Genomic DNA, 25,898 nt, shown 5'->3' on the forward strand with positions numbered 1-25,898 from the left:
GACCACCATCTCCTCACTTGCAACATCTCATCCCTCCCTGCAACTCTCCCTCCTACTCCTCACATCAAACTTCACAGAAGCATCATGTCATTAGATCAGCAACAACGTGCTAATTCCCTTGAACCTCTCCTCTATTTCCTCCTTTTCTTGCCCTGACCAACCTGCATGCCACTATAATTCCACCCTTTCATCTGTCCTTGACAATCTGGCCCCTCTTACCATTGCTTGGAAATCAGACACTTACCCTCAGCCCTAGCTTACTCCTCTGACACGGTACCTACGCAGATGTTCCCGTACTGCTGAGCGGCACTGGATAAAATCTCGGATTTCCTGCATTACAAGTTCATTTTGAATTCCTACTATTCTGCCCTTAATCGCTATACAGCAACATTACTTCTCTACTCTTTCTTCAAACCCAAAATGTCTGTTTTCCGCCCATCCCCTTATACAACTTCTCTGTCAGCTCAGACTTTGCCAGCCACTTCAATAACAAAATTGACTCATCAGAAACTAAATCAGCTCTCAACATACTTTCATTCTCTCACCCCCTCAAACACTTGCAATCAACCACAACCCAAATAGCCATAAAGTTAGCTCTTTCTCCCCTGTTACTGAGGAAGTAGTTTTGGCACTTATACTGAGCTCTCACCTCACTACCTGTCCTCTTGACCCTATCCTCTCACAGCTGCTCCCCTCCCTCTCTTCTACCCTTACCCCTATACTCACACACATTTTAACCTCTCCCTCAGCACCGGTATATTTCCCTCATCTCTGAAACATGCACTGGTCACATCTATCTTTAAAAAAAAAAAACCTTCTCTTGATCCAACTACCGCCCTATTTCCCTACTCCCTTTTGCCTCAAAGCTTCTCGAAAAGCTAGTATATGCACGCCTATCCCATTTCCTTACATTAAACTCCCTCCTCGACCCACTGCAATCCCCATCACTACACAGAGACAGCAATCGTTAAGGTTATAAACGACCTACTCACAGCAAAATCCAAAGGCCACTTCTCTCTGCTTATCCTCCTTGATCTGTCCGCAGCCTTTGATACTGTTGACCACCCTCTTTTGCTCCAAACCCTCCAATCCTTCGGCATTTGTGACACAGCCCTTTCCTGGTTCTCTTCCTACGTGTCAAGCTGTACCTTTAGTGTATCCTTCTCTGGGGCCTCCTCTGCCCCGTCACCACTTTCTTTTGGGGTACCACAAGTCTCTGTCCTCTGTCCCGTTCTCTTCTCAAACTACACGTCATCATTAGGTTCCCTAATAAAGTCCCATGGGTTCCAATATCCTTTGTATGCCAACGATACCCAAATCTACTTCTCTGCGCCAGACATATCTCATTCCTTGCTAACCTGTGTCACTAACTGTCTTTCTTACAACTCGTCCTGGATGTCCTCTCACTACCGCAAGCTAAATCTCTCCAAAACGGAGCTCCTTATTTTACCTCGTTCTTCCAAAATCTCCACCCCCAATCTCTGTATAACTTGACAACTCCATCATTACCCCTACCCCGCATGCCTAATGTCTTGGGGTCACAATTGACTCAGATCTTTTTTTCACTCCTCACATTCAGTCCTTGGCTTAATCCTGCTTCTTTCACCTTAAAAACATCTCTAAAATTAGATATTTCCTTACACAAGACACAACTAAGATTTGAATCCACTCTCACATCCTTTCACATCTCGATTACTGCAACTCTGTCCTCTCTGGTCTCCCCAGCTGCCACCTAGCTCCTTTACAATCCATAATGAATGCCTCTGCCAGACTCATCTTCCTTGCACGTCACTCTTCATCTGCTGCATCTCTCTGCCAATCCCTTCACTGGCTTCCTCTTGCCTCTAGGAATTAACACAAAATTCTCACTCTGATATACAAAGCCCTCAACTGCACTGCTCCCCCCTATATCTCAGACCTTGTCTCCAGATACTCTCCCTCCCCTTCGCACTGCTCCTGACCTCCTCCTCTGGTTACCTCCTCACACTCCCGCTTATAGGACTTCTCCAGACTGGCTCCCATCTTGTGGAACTCTCTGCCTCGCTCCACAAGACTCTCCCCTAGTATTGAAAACTTAAAGCACTCCCTAAAGACTCTACTGTTCAGGAATGTATACAACCTACACTAACCTTTCTTTATACCATTTCCTCTCCTCCATTGCTATCCCCTTGAACCCCCTTAGCATGTAAGCCTAAGAGCCATGCTGTTTGTAGATCACCTTCTTTAGAGCGGACTACAACAGTGCGACTCTTGGCAGGGCCCTCTACCCGTCTGATCCCTATAAATGTTTCCTTGTATTCCGCCTATGTTTATAGCGATGCGGAATCTGTTGGTGCTCTACAAGTAACTAATAATAATAATAATAATAATAATAATAATAACAACAACAACAACAACATTCTTGCAAAACTGCTGCCATATAGAGCTCCAGAAATGTGCCAGCTCTTAAAGGGACATTAAAGGGTCATTATACACTCATTTTTTCTTTGCATAAATGTTTTGTAGATTATCTATTTATATAGCCCATAAAGTTTTTTTTTAAATAAATGTATAGTTTTGCTTATTTTTAAATAACATTGCTCTGATTTTCAGACTCCTAACCAAGCCCCAAAGTTTTATGTGAATACTGTCAGCTACCTTCTCCAGCTTGCTCCTGTTTGTGTAAAGGGTCTTTTCATATGCAAAAGAAGGGGGAGGGGGGAGTGTCTTATTTGCCACTTGCAGTGGGCTTTCCAACTGAGCCAAACTGACAGCTTCTAAGTACGTTTTTAAACAGTTTTATACTGGATTTTTATATCAGTATCTGTGCATCTTATTCTTTATAGTAGTGTCTATTACATGCAGTTATAGGAAAATGAGTGTATACTGTCCCTTTAAACCCAAATGTTTTCTTTCATGATTCAGATAGAGAATACCATTTTAAACAACTTTCTAATTTACTTCCATCATCTAATTTGCTTCATTCTCTTGATATTCTTTCCTGAAAAGCATATCTAGATAGGCTCAGTTGCTTCTGATTGGTGGCTGCACATATTTGCCTCATGTGATTGGCTCGCCCATGTGCATTCCTATTTCTTTAACAAAGGATATCTAAAGAATGAAGCAAATTAGATTATAGAAGTAAATTGGAATGTTGCTTAAAATTGTATGCTCAGTCTGAATCATGAAAGACATTTTTTGGGTTTAATGTCCCTTTAAGCATACGTCCTTGGTTTTGAACAAAAAAGATACCAAGAGAATGAAGAAAAATGAATAGAAGTAACTTAAAACATTGTTTAAAATTGCTTCTCTATCTGAATTACAAAAGAAAAATGGTGGGGTCTCATAAATTTAATAGAAATCATTACAATATGTATTCTATTTAATCTAATTTGATCTTTTATGTCCTTTTTTTTACACTACATGTGTGCTGTGTCTATTACTTCCTGTCACAGACCTACAAGGAGGAGGGGCCTCTGCAGGAAGTTTTATCTTGACCTAATGACAAAACCTCTTGGCTGGTTTACTATAAAGTGAATAGAGTAGATAACAGGGAATCAGATTTGCTTATGCTCAGAACTGGAATAATAAAACTTAGGTTTTAAAAATTCTCTACTCTTATCACACTAGGAGCAGGGGCTACACTGAGAATTTCTAAGTTCTAATTTTGCTTTTTTATTTTTGTTTTTTTTTACAAAATCTGTTTCTTTTTAGGTTTATCTTAGCATATTTGTTTTTACTAAAGGAGCACTGTTTAATATCCCTTATGTAGTTTAATAGAACTACATAAAAAGACAAGTTTATTTTTCAAATTATAGCATAGGTTTAACACCACTGGTTTTCAAACCTGTCCTCCCCAACAGGCCAGGTTTTTATGATTACCTTGGATGAGAGCAGGCAAAATAACCATGGTTACTAATCAGCTGATTATTTCACCTGTTCTCCAGTTCAGATATCCTCAAAATGTAGCCCGTTAGTGAGGACAGGTTTGAAAAACAGTGGTTTACACAAAACAGAATGTAACCAAAAGAGAGACCTTTATTTAAGCCTTAAAGGGACATGAAACCCATTTTGTTCTTTCATAATTTAGAAACAACATACAATTTTAAACAGCTTTCCAATTTACTTCTATTATAAATTTGCTTAATTCTCTCAGTAACCTTTGTTGAAGAAGCAGCAATTCGCTACTGGTAGCTAGCTGAACACAGGTGAACCAACGACAAAAGGCATATATGTGCACCACCAAAGGAGCAGCTAGCTCCCAGTAATGCATTGCTGCTGTGCCTCCCTAGGTATGTTTTCCAACAAAAAAAGATGCCAATAGAACAAAGCAAATTAGATAACAGTACAACATTTTAAACAAATTTCCAATTTATTTCTGTTATCTAATTTACTTAATTCTCTTGGCATCTTTTGTTGAAAAGCATACCTAGGTAGGCTTAGGAGCAGTAATTCAGTACGCCTCTTCATATTTGCTCACCTGATATTTTCAGCTAAATTAAAGTTGTTTAAAACGATGTGCTCAGATTCATAAAAGAAAAAAAATAAATATGTTTGATATCCCTTTAAATAATGAAAGTGCATTTCAGGTGTGTTTTGTTCTATGTATAACTGAACATTTTATGGGGAATTAAGAGGGAAAATGGAAAATTTATAAAAAAAAAAAACAAAACTATTTTTTTGCACCCTGATTTTAATGGATAAAGATTATTAAAGGGACATTAAACCCAAAAATTTTCTTTCATAATTCAGACAGATAATACCATTTTAAACAACATTCCAATTTACTTCTATTATCTAATTTGCTTCATTATTTAGATATCCTTTGCTAAAGAAATAGCAATGTACACGGGAGAGCCAATCACAGGAGGCATCTATGTGCAGCCACCAATTAGAAGCTACTGAGCCTATCTAGATATGCTTTTCAGGAAAGAATATCAAGAGAATGAAGCAAATTAGATAATAGAAGTAAATTAGAAAGTTGTTAAAATTGTATTCTCTATCTGAATCATGAAAGAAAAAAAATGGGTTTAATGTCCCTTTAAGTTATACACAATAATAGATCTCAAACAGGCCAGATATTTCACTTGGTTCAGGAGAAACTTTAAACAAGAAAGCGCCTGACATTTCATTTTACTCCGAGAGCTAAACACATTAAAGGGACACTGAGCCCAAATGTTTTCTTTCATAATTCAGATAGAGCATGACATTTTTAGCAACTTTCTAATTTACTCCTATTATCAAATTTTCTTCATTCTCTTGCTATCTTTATTTGAAATGCAAGAATGTAAGTTTAGATGACGGCCCATTTTGGTGAACAACCTGGGTTGTTCTTGCTGATTGGTGGATAAATTCACCCACCAATAAAAAAGTGCTCTCCAGAGTTCTGAACAAAAAAAAAAAAAGCTTAGATGCCTTCTTTTTCAAATAACGATAGCAAGAGAACGAAGAAAAATTGATAATAGGAGTAAATTAGAAAGTTGCTTAAAATTTCATGCTCTATCAATCACGAAAGAAAAAATTTGGGTTCAGTGGGCCTAGCATGGTAAGCAGTCCCCCCCCCAAGATCCGACCTTGAAATCACGTGATCGCATTTACCATCTTGTGATTTTGTTTTTTTAAGCAAGTGTTTAGTTAAACCCCGGATTGACGGGGTTAAGCCAAATGTTTAACCAACAGAGACATTTCCAAAATTAAATCTTAAAGCAACATTCCAGACACGAATAGAAGCATCTTTACATTAAACACATGTAAGCGAAAATGATTCTAGTAAATGCTATGACCATTTGAAGTGAGAGTTTTTACTGTGCATGTTCAGCATACCTAAATATGCTCCAGAAAGTAACGTATTTTGTAAACAAGCCTAATCTGAATGAACGTGTCTAATTTTTGCTAAAAAATTATTCTAATTAAAAAGTGAAATACATTGATGTAAATTTCAGTTTTTGGATCAGATGTCCCTTTAAATCTGTAATGAGCACTTAACAGAAACATATTTCCCAAAGCAAGAAGGTGGTAGTTATTAGATTATTTAATCATTTCAGATGAGAATCACATGAGGGGAGAGCACCAGTATACTTTCAAAATAGGAGTCTGATGTGCATCCCTATACTTACTCTTGCTATTATAATGTAATAAATATAAACAATATAATGAAATTGGATCCAAAGAATTTAACCACATGGTTGCTAGACAGGCTGAGAACCGAAATGCTTAATATGCTTTAACCTCTTAGATACCTGAGAGGAGTGAACGTGGTCTTTAGAAACCAAGCTAAGGAAAAACAACAGAACTGTCAAGTCAAACTGTGAGACAGTGTGACACACTATTTTAAGTCTGTTCTCCAGGTCAGTAAACTTACAGATCAAATTGAATCACATTTGCAATCATGATTCTGTCACTTTAAAAGCACAAATATGTTATTAAAATAGTTAACTAAAAAAAAAAACAGAACTGGTAACATGAACCATGTTTGCACCCTATATTTTGTAAGATCAGATTTGAAAACTGCAAACTAGATTATACCAAAGGGCTATAAAAGTAGCACCAAAAAATAAAATAAAAATAACCAAACATACCTCAAATACAATGTTCTGATTAACACAACTTTTTTTTTTTTTACCCTTAGGTAACACAACAGTTCATTTACTATCAAAAGCTTCTCAAAAACCTGAGTAATAAGCTAGAAAATGAATTAAAATAATGTTACACTAATGCTTAATATACAGATGAGGAACTAATTTGTATTTCGGTGACATGATCAACTAGAAATAATAATGCACTTTGAGTTGGCAGCACTGTACAAGGAGCGCACTAAACTACAACAGGTTTCAAACACACTGTGTCCTGGTTGCTATAACCAATATTAACTGACATCTTTACATGTGATGAGTTTAAGTACCTTGATAGGATCACTGGTTGGGCATCTATTTGGCACCAGCAGGCATTACAATCAAACTCCAGTTAATAAAAACAACCCTGGTGCCACTGTGCTTGTAAACATATAGCAGGAGCTCTCTGTCTTTACCTAACGAAAGAGCACTATTCCAATTGATTAACTACAGCTCTGCATCACCTGTGTTACCATGGTAATTACACCCCCCCCTCCCCTTATCCTGCCTATTGACTTCATAGTGTGCATTAAAGGGATATTCTAAAATAAAAATGTTTCATTTTGTTAGAACATTTTATTTTATTAAACAAATGCCTTACAAATGTGTTAAATACACATAATTGGGTTCCTGTGTCACCCACTACAGCTTAGTAAACTGAGAAGCAGGCATACATACATATGCTCCAATCATGGGCCAAATATTCATTTGGAGCAGAAGGGGGTGGTCCACGCTGAACACACCCAAATATATATATATATATATATATATATATATATATATATATATATATATATATATATATATATATATACCTGTATATATACACAAACACTATACAGTCATGTTAATCTGCATATTTGGTGGTCTCAGAAACAAATCTGCTATAATATACACAAATTGTTTCCTTTCTTTTTTCATTTGTAATTAATAAAATGATGAATATTTTTACATATTTTTTTCTGACATATTTCTCAATATTTTTCAGAATGAGATGATCAAAGGACATCCCAAATGTAAATATTTAATTTTAGTAAATAAACCTTAATTTTATTTTATTTGTTTGATATTTTTATTAACTCTTCTTAATATTTTTAAAAATATTTTTATTGCATATCTGTATTTATTTATTTTGAATCCATTATTTTTATATTTCCCAGTGTTAAGTATTATTGTAGAGGCGGCTGTGAATGGATTTTATGCATATCACAATACCTAGAATGCTTCTTTAGTAAGCTGAAAGTTGTGTTTAAAGGGACATAATACTCATATGCTAAATCACTTAAAAGTGATGCAGGATAACTAAAAAGCTGACATAAAAATATCACCTGAGAATCTCTATGTAAAAATGGAAAATATTTTACCTCAAAATTTCTTCAGCTCACCAGAGTAAGTGCTCTGTGAACAGTTAGAGCTGATGTAAAGCTGCAAGTTGAAAAAAGAAAAAGAAAAAAAAAACACAATAGCCAATCAGCATCAGCAGTGATGAGGCCTTGCATTGCTTTGCTGTGATCTCATGAGATTAAACTTAAATCTCATGAGATTTCAAAGAAAACTTCCTTAAATGAATAGGAAAATAACATGACTGTGCCTGCACATGCCAAATGCACACTTCCTTGGAAGTCCTGGGACTAAAGTCTTTTTACAATGGGGTGTCAAACTGTCAATACTAGGAGAATAATAGGAAATTGTGAGGTAAAATATCTTCCCTTTTTACATAGAGATGTGCAGGTGATATTTTCTAGTCAGCTTTTTACAGCTGTGCTGCATCACTTTTGGTTACCAAAACAAATAAAGTTCCGGTCAAGAAAACTATGAACCCTAATAGCTTTCCACTGATGCCTGTAATCTCCCAAACAACACAGGCTGAGTATGCACAAAGAGAATAATAGATTGTGATAAAACGCTGAGGAGCTAGGGGTTTATATATCGAAAGTAGAAACAATCAAAATCTATGTTGGGTTATGTTTATCAGCTCTATTTAACCTTTTAACGCCGTTACGATGTTGTATTCCGTCTGAATTTTGCTTGGCTTTCCTGGAGCCACTGGCGCTTCCCTGATGGGATCGCGGTCTGGGGGACATGCCTAGAATCATAGGGACGCCACCCTGACGCGATCCCATCATTGAAATCTTGTGATCACATGCACGATCACGAGATTTCAAATTGTTTACATCGGAACAGTTGTTCCGATGTAGACATGTTAATCCCGGCATGAAAGAGTTAATATCCCATATTCACAATGGATACAATAAATCAGTAATCTGATAAAGTGAAACAATAAAAGATACAATAAAATGCGTTCAGTATGTATAAAAAGCTAGAGGGTGTTAGTTCATGTGTTTCATATAGATAACATTGTGCTCATGCACGTGAAGTTATTTAAGAGTCAGCACTAATTGCCTGAAATGCAAGTCTGTCAAATCATCTGAGATAAGGAGGCAGTCAGCAGAAGCTTAGATACAAGGTAATTACTGTACAGTGTTGTTTATGCAAAACCGGGGAATGGTAAATAAAGGCATTATCTATCTTTTTAAACAATAACATTTTTGGTGTTTACTATCCCTTTAACCTTTTACTGCCGTTATGCCGTTGTATTCCGCCACAACGGCGCTGGGCTTTAAAGCCATTCTGAAGCCTACTTCGCTTGCAGGATTTGATCACGGTCTGGAGGGCGTTCCTACCGTCATAGGGGACACCCCCCCAGAACAGCGTTCCGATGTAGACTTTATAACCCTGTCACGAAAGGGTTAAATAGATCCGATAAACATAATCCAACATAGATTTGGATCATTTCTACTTTCGATATAAAAAATCCCTAGTTCCTCAGCGTTTCATCACTTTTGGTATCATGTCATGTAATTTGGGTATCATGCCCCTTTAAGTCCTAGTAAATACATTATTTAGGTTGTGTGATTTTTATTATTGTAGATGTAGTTATGTAAAGAGACTCAGGGGTTAAAGGGGGGTTACATTCTAAATTTTCTATTTGCTGTACCTTTGGTTTACTGATGTTTAAGGGGGTATAAAAAGTACAAAAAATAAAACGTGAAGTGTTAAAACATTTTATTATTGCACTATTGCTTGCATATAACTATGTGTTTAACCCCAAATTAGCAATGCACTAAAGGGAGCTAGCTGGACACATATGGTGAGCTATTGAAAAGCAGCATATATGTGCAGCCACCAATCAGCAGCGAGCTGCTCATTGCAGCTCCTGAGCCTACTCAAGTATGCTTTCCAACACAGGATACCAAGAGAACAAAATTAATTTGATTATAGAAATAAACTGAACAATCTCTTAAAACTGCATGCTCTTAATGAGGTGTGTAACTTTATTTTTTACTTTAAAGGAACATTAAACACTTTGAGATGGTAATATAAAATTATATTATCATATATATAAAAAAAACTCTACAATATACTTTCATTATTTATTTTGTCCCCTTTTCCTGCAATTCCATTCTGAAATTGTGAGCTTTTCAGTCCCTGTTAGAAATGGAAGTGCAGAAGACTGTTGTATTCCACACAGCCATTGGCTGCTCACTCTAGTGACCTATTTATGACTGTCTATAATTGGCCACAGCAGAGAAGGTAACCTAAGTTACAACATGGAAGCTCCCTTTGTTTTGTAGACACTAAAACTTTACACTTATTTTGTCAATATTTAATGAAACTGGGCTGTTTTCAGAACGGTTTTGTTTAAGAACCCTGACATATGTATTTTTCATATGTGTCCCTTTTTACAGCAGCAATATGGTCACCCTATGCAGTGGGTATAATGGCACCAGGGCCCAAGTTCCAGGGGGCCCCATAGCAACAGGACCAGACTGTCCGTAGGCCCTACAGGGCAATTGCCTGGTGGGCAAGGCCTGGTTGCCTCAGCCCCAGCCAGTCATCAGCATTATTATTTGTGCATGATACAGGGCCAGCCCTGCACTGCCCCCAACTGCCTTGCTGTGTCATGAGCCAATCAAAGATGCCTATTCTATGGAACCTGTTATGAGGACTTTGGAACAGAAGAAGCATAGGTTTCTATCATTGCAGTCCTCTCCAATTCTGAAGCCAGCTACTAAACAGCATAAGATAGTAGAGGCCCCTCTCCAAACGTTTTGTGATATACGCACATAGGGCTCGCTTCAGCCCTCTCACTACATGGTGGGTCTGCTTTCATACAACTCTGGAGGCAGGATATATACAATTGTTGAGATGGATAGGGTAACCTTCATGGATGAAACTCATGAAGTCAGGTGTTGACTGAGGTCATTATGGAGCTGAGAAGGAGACAGAGCTTAAATCTACCATTTGGTCATTTATTTTTTGGTTAGCTGGTCTCCATTTTAGTTCATATTTGGTATTCTTCAAATTGTTCAAGTCTTGGGGATCTCGACTTCCTTATGGCTATCACAATAACACAACTAATTTTATATTTGTTATTATATCTGACCATACATATGGGTTTTTGTGTTGTCACAATTTACTTTCTCTGTGAGGTTTATTGAATAATTTCTGTCTAAACAGCATGTGTACATTTCATATTTCAAGGGACCCCGGTGTAATAATTAGCTATTAAATTAGCCTTTTGCTTAATATGTACTAAATTTAATGTAACCAGGGCCGTCTTTAATATTGATTGGACCCTGGGCAAAAATTTTCTTGGGCCCCCACCCCCACCCCCACCCCATGCAATTTCGCTCTCCACCCCAAAATCCCAAAAAACAACTAAATCAAATTTTTTTTTTATTATTAGCCCAGCGGTGGATCATCCACTGCTGGGCTAATCATTTAAAAAAAAAAATTTAAAAAAAAATTGCAATATGTGAAACTGGACCTAAGCAGAACTAATAAGTAAATAAATATATAAATTCCTCCACTGTGGATTCATTTAATATTCTTTTGAATGTGATTCTGGTGTGAGGTTAGCTGGTTAAAGAGATTTAGGACAGCCAACAGGAGCAAAGCAAGATAAAGGAGGAAGCATGGAGGTGCAGACAAATATAAGTTTACTGACTGGAACAGCAGAACTACTATGGGAAGCTGTAAAATCTGAGACAGAGAGAAAATAAAAACTGTAAAAATAAACCTTACATTAATGTGTGAAGTATCAGCATGACGCTATACATCAGCCACACCAGCACATGTAGCTTCTTTGCTAGGAACAAGTTCCCTCTCACCCTGAACTAGACACTGCTGCATGGGGAGGGGCGTGTGTGCACTCACTTATTCTTCCCACTGACACCTTTCTACAAAGCACTATTCCCCTAACAAACTTCAGTTAGTTGATCTTAGGGCCACAGCAGAAAGAGCAGGGCTAAGGGGACCAGTAGACATGATGCTGTCTGTCCAAGGCTGCATGGATACAGTGTGAGATGAGTCACACAGCCTCAAGACTGACGAGAGCAGTGTATGCAGCTGCACAGATGCTCAAATCCTCATGTGCCTGCCGCTCCAGCTTTCTGCTGCATGCGCCTACAGTCAGCCCTACCCAGAAACAATCCCCACCACCAGTTACCTGGTAACAGTGGTAACCCCAGTAGGACCTTTTCTGATGCAGTGGGAAATGGCTGGATGCCGAGTTAGGGCTTTGCATTCAGTGCTGCACAGTGCACATCTAAAACAGCACATGGCACTAGCTTGGAATGTCACATGACACCGGCACGGTCTGGCACAGTTTTTAAAAAAAAATATAAGCAGAGTACTTTTGACTGTGACAGTATTAGGACTGAATGTGTGTGTTCCCCATGTCACATCAGCAGTCTGGTATGAACCATTAAAAAAAAAAAAAAAAAAAAATTTTATTTTTTTTTTTTTAGGACTCTTGGGCCCCTCAACAGAGACTGGGCCCAGGGCAGCTGCCCCTTTTGCCCTGTGTTAAAGACGGTCCTGAATGTAACTTCTTAGAACATTATGTCAGAAATGTTTTGGTCTTTGTGCAGAGGTATGAAAGTCACTAAAAGCTGCAGGCAACTACTCAGTTAGAATTGTGTCACTTTTCTGTCCATTTTGTTTCAGTTAAATCCTAACACTAATTAAAATGGCGACCAGCTAAATGCAGTTTACTTTTGTTCTATGTAATTTATCTACCGTATAAAGATAGTACATGGAATTTTACTACTAATTGTCAAATTACTGTTTTTAAATTGGCACATTTGCTTACAATCAAAATGTTATGCAATAGAGAGCTACTTTATTTCACTAAGGATATTCCTTTGCATTGTGATACTAGCTATTTGGTATAGATCCTGTATGACTGGTGCACATATACCTATATCTAGCAAGCTCATTACCCTTAAAGGGACAGTCTACTCAAAATTAAACTTTCATGATTCAGATAGGGCATGCAATTTTAAACAATTTTCCATTTTACTTTTATAATCAAATTTGCTTTGTTCTCTTGGTATTCTTTGTTGAGAGCTAAACCTAGGTAGGCTCATATGCTAATTTATAAGCCCTTGAAGACCTTCTCTGAATGCATTTAACAGTTTTTCACAACTAGAGGGTGTAAGTTCACGTGTGCAATATAGATAACATTGTGGTCTGATTGGCTAAAATGCAAGTCTGTCAAAAGAACTGAGATAAGGGGCAGTCTGCAGAGGCTTAGATACAAGGTAACCACAAAGGTAAAAAGTGTATTAATATAACTGGGTTAGTTATGCAAAACTGTGGAATAGGTAATGAGGGAATTATCTATCTTTTTAAACAATAATAATTCTGGATTAGACTGTCCCTTTAATGTCACTCCCTTGCAGGTTATCTGGTTACGCTACCATATATGTTAGCAAGAAGCACAATGGCATAAACTTCATAAGTACCATTTGGTGTCCAATTTATACCATTGTTCACCTGTCTTTTACAGTCCTGTTAGTATTTGTTTTTGATGTTTTGCTCTGTTTGTTATTTCAATGTTATACAAATGAGACATAGAAATGTTATGGACAAGCATAAGATACAATTATTATTAGAGGTCTGCATGGACGAAAAATTTTATTCGGCCAAATCTTTCGGATCGAATATTTAGAAAAATTAGTTTTCCCAATATTCGTCTGCCGGGCTATTTGGTATTCGTTCTGTTTTAAACTAAACAAATATTTACATTCCTTTTCATTAAACAAATGTACATTTTTCTTTTCTACACGTGAAAAAGTTCATCTGTAGCGTTATATACTTACCTATAGTGCGCTGGGGAGCCGCACTAATCCCAAGGTTGCGCTAATAGGAGAGATTTTGCTTGCGTTAAGCCTCAGGATTTTTGCGGCTCCCTAGTGCGCTATAGATAAGTGTAGCGCACTGTGGAACTATGCTAATCCCGATCCTTCTTCAAAGAGCCCAGAGTCACGCTCTTTGAAGAAGCACCAGGATTAGCGCAGCTCTCCAGCGTGCTAGAGGTATTTTTAACCCCTCAGCTAATTAAAAGGAAACTAATGAATACTGAAGAATTTCATCAGTATTTATTTATTTATTTTCTTTAAATTTCGTGGTGCATTCGTTCCAATATCCGTTTTGTGAAAACTAAACAAATATCCCCATTTTGTTTGCATTTGCAACAAAACAAATACACATGCCTAATTATTTTGTTAACTAGTGTTAAAGCCCGTGTAGACGGGCCAAAATGTTTAAAGAACTGCAGCGCAGCAGTCCCACCTGTCCCCCTCTAGCGATGGGCCTCTCACCCGCCTCCCTCCTAACCCTCCCACGCCACTAACGATCAGCACCATTGTTACCTGATAAAGAGAGGGACATAGATTGACCCTCTATGCAAGACTATTTCTGCACTGCCCCAGTCGTGGGGCATGCAGAATCAGCGCAATCTCGCTACTTTTAGCGAGATCATGGCAGAGAGAGGCCCAGGACAGCAGCGTCATACAGGGTATGACGCTGGTCCTTAAGGGCTTAACGGCCATCGCCGTCCTAGTGCTTGTCTCACGCAGGACAGGTATGTTTGTCTCGCACAGTCTCTACTGTGCATGACTGCATCGGACAAACATACCTGGCCTTTTATTATATAAGATATGTACGATTAAGTTTTGAGATGAACGTATATGTGCTCCATAAAGCAGTGATATAATTATGTTTGCTTTCCTTTTATTTTGATAGTCTGAACTAATTATATACATTTTATTCTCCTTAATTTTTTTTTTTATATAAATATTAACATGTCTGCAAGACTGCTCGCAGGATTTCTGTACTGGCAGGAGCACTGTCATTAGCACTAAAAGCAAACGCTGATCAACTGGACTGCACAAACCTTTTCAATGTGCAGGCAGAACATTTTGATCTGCTTCAGATTTATCAACAATTTATGCTTTTATGTTGATCATATAAAATTGTAGCGCACACTGATTCAAGTTGCAGGGGTTTTTTTTGGTGTTTTTTTTTTTTTTTTAAATAATGGCAAGGTTTTAAAACTGGGCATACTGCTTGCTTGTACACTGCCAGAAATCTCACTTGCATTGTAATATATACTAGTGCAAAAGTCTCTTTTTTATGAACATAATATATATTTGGCAAATCATTTACTAACTAAGAATACAAATCACAAATGTTCACTCTCTCCCCCAACAATAAATTAGCCAAACATCTGTAATTTTGTTTTAACTTTTTTTTCATTTATAAAACAGAGAAGGAAAAGCTACTTTGAGAGGTTAGTTTATGGTACATTCCATTATGCACATTGCTGTGCTGGCAAAACTATTAGTAAACCAACTGTAAAAGGGACATTAAAGGTATATTAAACTCAAAGTTGTAATCCCTTAAAATGTGTAACTATACATATAAAAAAAAACATATGTAGTGTACTTTAATTAGTTATTGTGCTTGCTTTAATTGTAAAAAAAATCTGTAGTGTTTCAACTTCCAAAGTGCATTGCATGGAATACAGAATCTTGAGTCTCCTACATGCTGCACAGTGACTGGCTGATATGTGCAGAAGCGCATCTGTATCAGTTTCTGATTGGCCGGAGCAAAGTAAGTAAGCTAAACAACATTCAAAAGACTTAAAATAAATACATATTCTACAAACAAAGCAACAGTTTTAAATGTCTGTAAACATGTATTTTGCATTTAGATCTTTTGCAATATAGTGAATATTTTCTGATGCATAAATAAAAAATTACTATAATGTCCCTTTAAGCTCAATAGTTACTAGTTAAGGCTAGATAACAAGTGGAGGGCTATCATTTGTGCACAAGCAATTTCGGGTTTTCAAGGCCATTTGCATGCAAGTTATATTACGCTCGTATCACAAGTTGAAAGTAAATGAGAACTCGAGCGCAATCGCAATTTATGCTAGAATGATTACCATGTCTCTGGTTAACTGTTGCACAAAACACATAAACAATACATTTAACAATACAGTTTTCACACATAATAACACTGCCTGTTAAAAAAAAAATATTGCACAAAAAAGTTACAGTTTTACAGAGAAGACAAGGCACAAGCGCTGATTAAGGTCGCTCTTTACAGGCAGTGCTCCTTTAAACCGTTGCTTAATTTAGAACTGCTGGCATTTTTGCAGTTGAAGCGTTCTTGGTGAGAAATTTGCCCGGGGATATGCTTACAAGGTGAGGCTGGAGGAGAAGACCTTGTGCGGATATGGATGCGTCTGTGCACTGCTTAGATCAGCTTGTGATATCTAATCATAAACTCTCAGTGGTACTGTATGTTAGCTACTAATAGATAGCTGTCTCTGCATTTATGTGATGTCTAATCATAAACTCTCAGCGCTAATGTATGTTAGCTACTAATAGCTAGCTTTCTCTGCATTAATGTGATGTCTAATCATAAACTCTCAGTGCTAATGTATGTTAGCTACTAATAGCTAGCTTCCTCTGCATTCATGTGATGTCTAATCATAAACTCTCAGTGCTAATCTATGTTAGCTACTAATAGCTAGCTTTCTCTGCATTCATGTGATGTCTAATCATAAACTCTCAGTGCTAATGTATGTTAGCTACTAATAGCTAGCTTTCTCTGCATTCATGTGATGTCTAATCATAAACTCTCAGCGCTAATGTATGTTAGCTACTAATAGCTAGCTTCCTCTGCATTCATGTGATGTCTAATCATAAACTCTCAGCGCTAATCTATGTTAGCTACTAATAGCTAGCTTTCTCTGCATTCATGTGATGTCTAATCATAAACTCTCAGTGCTAATGTATGTTAGCTACTAATAGCTAGCTTTCTCTGCATTCATGTGATGTCTAATCATAAACTCTCAGCGCTAATGTATGTTAGCTACTAATAGCTAGCTTCCTCTGCATTCATGTGATGTCTAATCATAAACTCTCAGTGCTAATGTATGTTAGCTACTAATAGCTAGCTTTCTCTGCATTCATGTGATGTCTATTCATAAACTCTCAGTGCTAATGTATGTTAGCTACTAATAGCTAGCTTTCTCTGCATTCATGTGATGTCTAATCATAAACTCTCAGCGCTAATGTATGTTAGCTACTAATAGCTAGCTTCCTCTGCATTCATGTGATGTCTAATCATAAACTCTCAGTGCTAATGTATGTTAGCTACTAATAGCTTTCTCTGCATTTATGTGATGTCTAATCATACACTCAGTGCTAATGTATGTTAGCTACTAATAATTAGCTTTCTCTGCATTCATGAACCCATAGAGTAAATAGTAAACGGACACTTAAAAAGTTTCATTACTTGAATAATGGTAATTACTGTATGTTGTTGCATGTAAAGGGCAGTGATTGTTTCAAAGTGTATTCTTCTTTCCCTCCATTCCTCTCTCACTTCTTTCCCTTTCTCCCTCCCTTCCTCCTTCAACTCCCTCACTCCCTTCTTTCTCTCAACTCCCTCCCTTGCTCCCTTCTTTTACTCCTTTCTTTCCCTCACCACTTTTCTCTTCTTTCTTTCTCCCTCCCTTCCTGCTTTCCTTTCCCTCCCTTTTTCCCCCTCCCCTTCTTTTCTCTCCCTTCTCTCAGGGAGAAAATGATATGGGATGCCTGCAATTCAACCCACCTGTATGCAAGGGTTTTGCTAGACCATTTTCTTTTTAATTGTTAGGAAAAAATAAACAAAAGAAAAACATTTTACACACTGACCCAAAAAAATATTAAGTGGAAAAAAGGCCTAAAACCTTTGGGGGGGCAGCAGACTTTTGAGTGCCTAGGGCAGCACTAAACATAAATACGCCACTGATATATATATATAAGTGCATTGGAGTCCTTTGCAGTCAAATAGATAAAAATATGAAAAATCATATTTATGCAACATTCATATTTAATAGTGTTATACTGCATATTTACTGTAAATATACATTCCAGTGTTCAATGTTTCAACTTTTTTTGGCTCCATTGAAGTCTATTGGGGAATGCAATTTTGTGTTTGACTTCTCAAACTCTATTTGTTACCGCGACTTTCTGAGAGTACTTTTTACTTTCAACTCGTAATCTCTGAGGTCAAAAAATTACTTCTAGCGGCTTTAACCCTGGAACGCAAACGCAGTTTTGTCATAAATAACAACATAAATTCAAAATCAAACTTTTATGATTCAGACAACGCTTGCAATTTTTAATAGCTTTCCAATTTACTATTATCAAATGTACTTTATTTCTTGATTTACTTTGCTGTATAGTAAACTTAGGTAGACTTAGGAGCATCAATTTGGGAGCTAGCTGGTGATTGGTAGTTCCACAAATATGCCTCTCTTGTCATTGGCTCATCAGATATGTTCAGCACTGCAAAAGAACAAGACAAATTTGGTAATAGACGTAAATTGTAATCTTATTTAAAATTGCATGGTCTATTTGAATCATGAAAGTTTAATTTTAACTTAAGTCAACTCCAGATTTGTTATTGTTTAAAAAGATAGATAACCCCTTTATTACCCATTCACCAGTTTTGCATGACCAACACAGTTATATTAATAGACTTTTTACCTCTGTGATTACCTTGTATCTAAGCCTCTGCAGACTGCCCCCTAATTTCAGCTGTTTTGACAGACTTGCATTTTAGCCAATCAGTGCTGACTCCTAGGTATTGACACGGGAGTGAGCACAATGTTATCTATGTGCCACACATTTACTAGCGCTGTCTAGCTGTGAAAAACTGTAAAAATGCACCGAAGGGAAGGCCCTCAACGGCTTATAAATTTGCATATCATCCTACCTAGATTTAGCTTTTAACAAAGAATACCAAGAGAACAAAGCAAATCTGATGATAAAAGTAAATTGTAAAGTTGTTTAAGATTGCATGCCCTATCTGAATCATGAAGGTTTAATTTTGCCTAGGCTGTCCCTTTAAATCAAATTCTGTACCCTAAAAATGTTGCAATTCAAACAGCTGTTTTAGTCAATTAGCATCATTTTGACGACATAGGATACGGATCTTGCTTTTTGGTCTCTCTAGGGAGCATGAGATAAAGCACAATTTGTACAAAAACCAAGAGGTTTTGGATACTAATAATAGTCTGGATATTAGATGAAGACTTTATACACAAATGCCTAATACTGTTACATTGCAGAGTTGGTAATACTTCAGATTTGGTTGCTTTCATTAAAAAAATCTTACTTCAAAAATAAGATACCACTTACAAATCCCTGCCCAATGTTCTCTTGATCTCAACAGAAATTCTTGATGTTACAGAAAAGTGACATCCATTTTCCTGTTCTGCTGACATGCGGCAGAGGAGCTTTCATGTTGCTGTAGGCACAATCCCTCAGCTCTCAGAGCTTGTTGGTAAATGTCTAACAAATCAAATTGAGACAAAACAGAATGAGTTATGCCACTTTATAAAAAAATAGTTCTTATTTCTTTGCATTAATATTCATGAGTAAATGAAGATAACTTTTTCTATATCCTGTCAAAATGAGCTGAGCAGGAGACTATGCCAAGAATTCTGTCATTTGACCACTTCACTTGATTTGATAGATACAAAATAAAATACTTTGTTGCTAGTACAGACTTGTTTTTTTAACAGAATGTTTTTTTGCTGTAGTTAGCTGATATATAATGAATGTAACATTACCTGACACAAAGCTACAGTATATGTCTGATTTATCAAAGACCATCTCTTAAGTATTTATATGAGTGCAACACTGTAGTGTGAATTGAATCTACACTGACATACAGATTCTGTTTGTTTTAGTTTGCAGTTGCTTATCAAATAATGTTTGAATGCATTTCAGTAAGTTAATCATTAGCTGCTTTTCAGTTTGGGGAATATATGCAATGTATCTCATTGATATCTGTTTTATAGACACTGTGAGCTCAACTGACAATTTCTTTTTTTAAAGTAGAAAAATTTATAGTAACCAGAATATCCAATATCATTTAATTTTCTAAACGATAGAACAGAACTGATATTACATATCACAATGTGATGTATGTCAGTGTGACACTGAATTAAAGGGACTGTGTATCGTAAAAATATTTTCCCCTTAAAGGGACACTGAACCCAAATTTTTTCTTTCATGATTCAGATAGAGCGTGAAATTTTAATCAACTTTCTGATTTACTCCTATTATCAAATTTTCTTTTGCTATCTTTATTTTGAAAGCAGCAATACACACACATACATACATACACACACACACAGTCACATACACACACATACATGCATTAATACACACACATACATACATAGTCACATGCACACACACACATACATGCATACATACACACATACATGCATAAACACATACACATACATACATACACACACAGTCACATACACACACATACATGCATAAATACACACACATACATACATACACAGTCACATGCACACACACACATACATGCATACATACATACACACATACATGCATAAACACACACACATACATACATACACACACAGTCACATACACACACATACATGCATAAATACACACACATACATACATACACAGTCACATGCACACACACACATACATGCATACATACATACATACATACACACATACATGCATAAACACACACACATACATACATACATACACACACAGTCACATACACACACATACATGCATAAATACACACACAGTCACATACACACATACACACACAAACACCAATGGGTAAAACAGAAATACTAACCCCTGTAGTCAGAAACACTAGTGAAGCATCATGTCACACTCACATGATATCAGTGCAGGCAGTGGCAGGCCAACGTTTTTTATTGTATAAAAAAACATTATTTTTTTAAGCTGGGCCCCTACCCTTGGGGGCCCAGTCGCAATTGCGACCTCTGCACCCCCTGTAGTTTTGCCCCTGCCTTATCTATCTCCATTCTTCTCAACCACACTCCCACTGTGTTGTAACATCTTATAATTCATTATTTGTATGCACTTAAGAAGATGCTGTCAGTCTGCAATTCATAGCATCCTAACTCCCCCATAAATAATTCTATCTTCAGCAGATAACTGTTTTAGTTCCCATTAGTCTAATGAGTATTAATCTGAATAATATGAGTTAATGAAAGTTACAATATGGCACACAAAATTATTTAAATTTTATAAGCAACAATTTTATTTAATGGAATTATTATTTTGTTAAAAATAAATTAACACATTGAGATTGTTCATTCATATAGGGCCATATTACAAGTGGAGCGCTAAATATCGCTTTCATAAAAGCGATATTTGCACTCCACTGAGTAATACCAGCGCACAGTATTACAAGTTGATAGCAATGCGAACACTAGTGCCTGCCTCCATACCCTCCAATGGAAACCTCATTCTGATGCCATCATACACAGCACAGAACCAAAAGCACAGCGAAGGGGTAAATAGCGCAGCGATGGCAGCAAATTGTAAATATATATGTATATAAGCATATACATATATTTACTGGTAACACACAGTTCCCATAGACCGCAATATAAAGGCACTTTTCAGTACTGTTTTTTTTATTTTTTTAACAGCCCACAGTCGCCAGCTTACGCCCCCCAAAAGGTTAAAACGTTATCCCTATGTACCCCTAATCTGCTGCCCCTAACACAGACGACGCCTATATTATATTTATTAACCCCTAATCTGCCCCCCCAACATCGCCGCTACCTACCTACACTTATTAACCCCTTATCTGCGGACCGGACCTCACCGCTACTATAATAAATGTATTAACCCCTAAAGCTAAGTCTAACCCTAACACTAACACCCCCCTAAGTTAAATATACTTTTATTCTAACAAAATAAATTAAATCTTATTAAAAAATTATTCCTATTTAAAGCTAAATACTTACCTGTAAAATAAACCCTAATATAGCTACAATATAAATAATAATTATATTGTAGCTATTTTAGGATTAATATTTATTTTACAGGCAACTTTGTATTTATTTTAACCAGGTACAATAGCTATTAAATCGTTAATAACGATTTAATAGCTACCTAGTTAAAATAATTACAAAATTACCTGTAAAATAAATCCTAACCTAAGTTACAATTAAACCTAACACTACACTATCAATAAATTAATTAAATAAACTACCTACAATTATCTACAATTAAATCAACTAAACTAAATTACCAAAAAAAAAACACTAAATTACAAAAACAAACAAACACTAAATTACAAAAAATAAAAAAAAAGATTACAAGAATTTTAAACTAATTACACCTACTCTAAGCCCCCTAAAAAAATAACAAAGCCCCCCAAAATAAAAAAAATGCCCTACCTTATTCTAAAATAAAAATTGTAAAGCTCTTTTACCTTACCAGCCCTTAAAAGGGCCTTTTGTGGGGCATGCCCCAAAGAATTCTGCTCTTTTGCCTGTAAAAAAAAAACATACAATACCCCCCCAACATTACAACCCACCACCCACATACCCCTAATCTAACCCAAACCCCCCTTAAATAAACCTAACACTAAGCCCCTGAAGATCTCCCTACCTTGTCTTCACCACGCCGGGTATCACCCATCCATCCAGAAGAGGGTCCGAAGTCTTCATCGTATCCGGCAAGAAGAGCTCCTCCAGAGGGTCCAAAGTATTCCTCCTATCCGGGCAGAAGAGGACATCCGGACCGGCAGACATCTTCAGCCAATCGGCATCTTCTATCTTCTTCCATCCGGCGCGGAGCGGGTCCATCATCAAGCAGCCGACGCGGAGCCATCCTTCTTCACCGACGGACTAACGATGAATGAAGATTCCTTTAAGGGACGTCATCCAAGATGGCGTCCCTCAAATTCCGATTGGCTGATAGGATTCTATCAGCCAATTGGAATTAAGGTAGAAAAAATCTGATTGGCTGATTGAATCAGCCAATCAGATTCAAGTTCAATCGGATTGGCTGATCCAATCAGCCAATCAGATTGAGCTCGCATTCTATTGGCTGTTCCGATCAGTTTAGTTGATTTAATTGTAGATTATTGTAGGTACTTTATTTAATTAATTTATTGATAGTGTAGTGTTAGGTTTAATTGTAACTTAGGTTAGGATTTATTTTACAGGTAATTTTGTAATTATTTTAACTAGGTAGCTATTAAATAGTTATTAACTATTTAATAGCTATTGTACCTGATTAAAATAAATACAAAGTTGCCTGTAAAATAAATATTAATCCTAAAATAGCTACAATAGAATTATTATTTATATTGTAGCTATATTAGGGTTTATTTTACAGGTAAGTATTTAGCTTTAAATAGGAATAATTTATTTAATAAGATTTAATTTATTTCGTTAAATATAATTTTATTCTAACTTAGGGGGGTGTTAGTGTTAGGGTTAGACTTAGCTTTAGGGGTTAATACATTTATTAGAGTAGCGGCGAGGTCCGGTCGGCAGATTAGGGGTTAATAATTGTAGGTAGGTGGCGGCGACGTTGGGGGCGGCAGATTAGGGGTTAATAAATATAATATAGGGGTCGGCGGTGTTAGGGGCAGCAGATTAGGGGTACATAGGGATAACGTAGGTTGCGGCGGTGTACGGAGCGGCAGATTAGGTGTTAAAAAAAATATGCAGGGGTCAGCGATAGCGGGGGCGGCAGATTAGGGGTTAATAAGTGTAAGGCTAGAGGTGTTTAGACTCCGGGTACATGTTAGGGTGTTAGGTGCAGACTTAGGAAGTGTTTCCCCATAGGAAACAATGGGGCTGCGTTAGGAGCTGAACGCTGCTTTTTTGCAGGTGTTAGGTTTTTTTTCAGCTCAAACTGCCCCATTGTTTCCTATGGGGGAATCGTGCACGAGCATGTTTTTGAAGCTGGCCGCGTCCGTAAGCGCCGCTGGTATTTAGAGTTGCAGTGGTAGTAAATATGCCTGTATGCTCCCTTTTAGGAGCCTAACGCAGCCCTTCTGTGGGCCTTCGGTATTTAAAAGGTGCGGGGGAAAAAATACATGCGTAGCTAACGCACCCCTTTGGCCGCAAAACTCTAAATCTAGCCGTTAGTTTACTTAGGCTATTTAATAGCTGAGACTTCAGTATCAAAACTTTCAGTATAGGTTGGGATACCACAGGCTATATCAGCTATTTCAAAGACCAAAATAGGGGTAAAGGTGCTACTTGTAAACAATGTAATACACTCCAGCAGGTAAAATGGATCACTGGGAACAATTTAAATGGGATATTTTTTGGGGGGTGAACTATCCCTTTAAGTTTGAGGGCATTTGGGGGACATTTATAAAATTAGCCATAGTTCTGATCTCTGGTTAATTTTATAAGCGCTAATTGCTACCTTGAGCTTGCATTAGCAATATCCAGCCTCTTGGTTTGGCTGGTTATTTATCGCACGCGCAAACGGGAAAATTTGCCATTTGCGGGCGCACAATAAATTAGCACTCCACTTGTAATCTAGCCCATAGTATTTTAGGAATTTGAAAGAATATTGTAAGTCACCCATAGTTCATAAAATGCTGAAATGAAGACACACAAGTTTTTATTAGTACTAATTTGTAAGCATGGGTATTTAGAATTAATTTTACAAACAAATGCTTAAAGGGACATTATACACTCATTTTTTCTTTGCATAAATGTTTTGTAGATGATCTATTTATATAGCTCATAAAGGATTTTGTTTTTTTTAAAATGTATAGTTTTGCTTATTCTTAAATAACATTGCTCTGATTTTCAGACTCCCAACCAAGCCCCAAAGTTTTATGAGAATACCGTCAGCTACCTACTCCAGCTTGCTCCTGTTTGTGTAAAGGGTCTTTTCATATGCAAAAGAAAGGGGAGGGGGGGAGTGTGTCTTATTTCCCACTTGCAGTGGGCTTTCAAGCTGCCTTTTCAACAGAGCTAAACTAAGAACATCTAAGTAAGTTTTATACTGGATTTTTATATCAGTATCTATGCATCTTATACTTTATAGTACTGTCTATTACATGCAGTTGTATGAAAATGAGTGTATACTGTCCCTTTAATATGGCCACAGGCAGAGGCATTCAGCAATTTTTGACCCTGGATTTATTTATGTGAGAGTTCAACACACAAAGATCTGTGCAAATCAAGTACGTCACACAAATACAACACACAAAGATCTGTGCAAATCAAGTACGTCACACAAATACAACACACAAAGATCTGTGCAAATCAAGTACGTCACACAAATACAACACACAAAGATCTGTGCAAATCAAGAACGTCACACAAATACAACACACAAAGATCTGTGCAAATCAAGTATGTCACACAAATACAACACACAAAGATCTGTGCAAATCAAGTACGTCACACAAATACAACACACAAAGATCTGTGCAAATCAAGTACGTCACACAAATACAACACACAAAGATCTGTGCAAATCAAGTACGTCACACAAATACAATACACAAAGATCTGTGCAAATCAAGTACGTCACACAAATACAACACACAAAGATCTGTGCAAATCAAGAACGTCACACAAATACAACACACAAAGATCTGTGCAAATCAAGAACGTCACACAAATACAACACACAAAGATCTGTGCAAATCAAGTACGTCACACAAATACAACACACAAAGATCTGTGCAAATCAAGTACGTCACACAAATACAACACACAAAGATCTGTGCAAATCAAGTACGTCACACAAATACAACACACAAAGATCTGTGCAAATCAAGTACGTCACACAAATACAACACACAAAGATCTGTGCAAATCAAGAACATTACATAAATACAACACACAAATGTATGGCTATTTTTAGCATTTGTTGTAAAACAAAATTATGCCCATGACTACTTATTTGTAAATTGCTATAAATATAGCACTGGGCGCATGAGATGTACTGATGGTAAATTAATTATACATTTTTTAAACTGATTGATCTATAGTCAATTTGAGCACATAACCATTATGATAATATTAACTATCTGGTGAATAACGGAATCTAAATAATCTTTTTGTAACTGATTAGAATT

The 25,898-nt window shown here is 36.9% G+C and overlaps 1 long non-coding RNA gene across 1 annotated transcript in view; it reads right to left on the reverse strand.

The window, feature by feature from the left end:
- Positions 1-19,265, reverse strand: part of LOC128641134 (uncharacterized) — a 34,334-nt gene extending 15,069 nt beyond the window's left edge. Inside the window, exon 1 of the long non-coding RNA XR_008399440.1 lies at positions 19,142-19,265. This is a non-coding gene — a long non-coding RNA (uncharacterized LOC128641134). The remainder of the gene's footprint in view (positions 1-19,141) is intronic.
- Between the last annotated feature and the right edge of the window lie 6,633 nt (positions 19,266-25,898).

Source organism: Bombina bombina, chromosome 10 (genome assembly GCF_027579735.1).
Source record: "Bombina bombina isolate aBomBom1 chromosome 10, aBomBom1.pri, whole genome shotgun sequence".
NCBI lineage: Eukaryota > Metazoa > Chordata > Amphibia > Anura > Bombinatoridae > Bombina > Bombina bombina.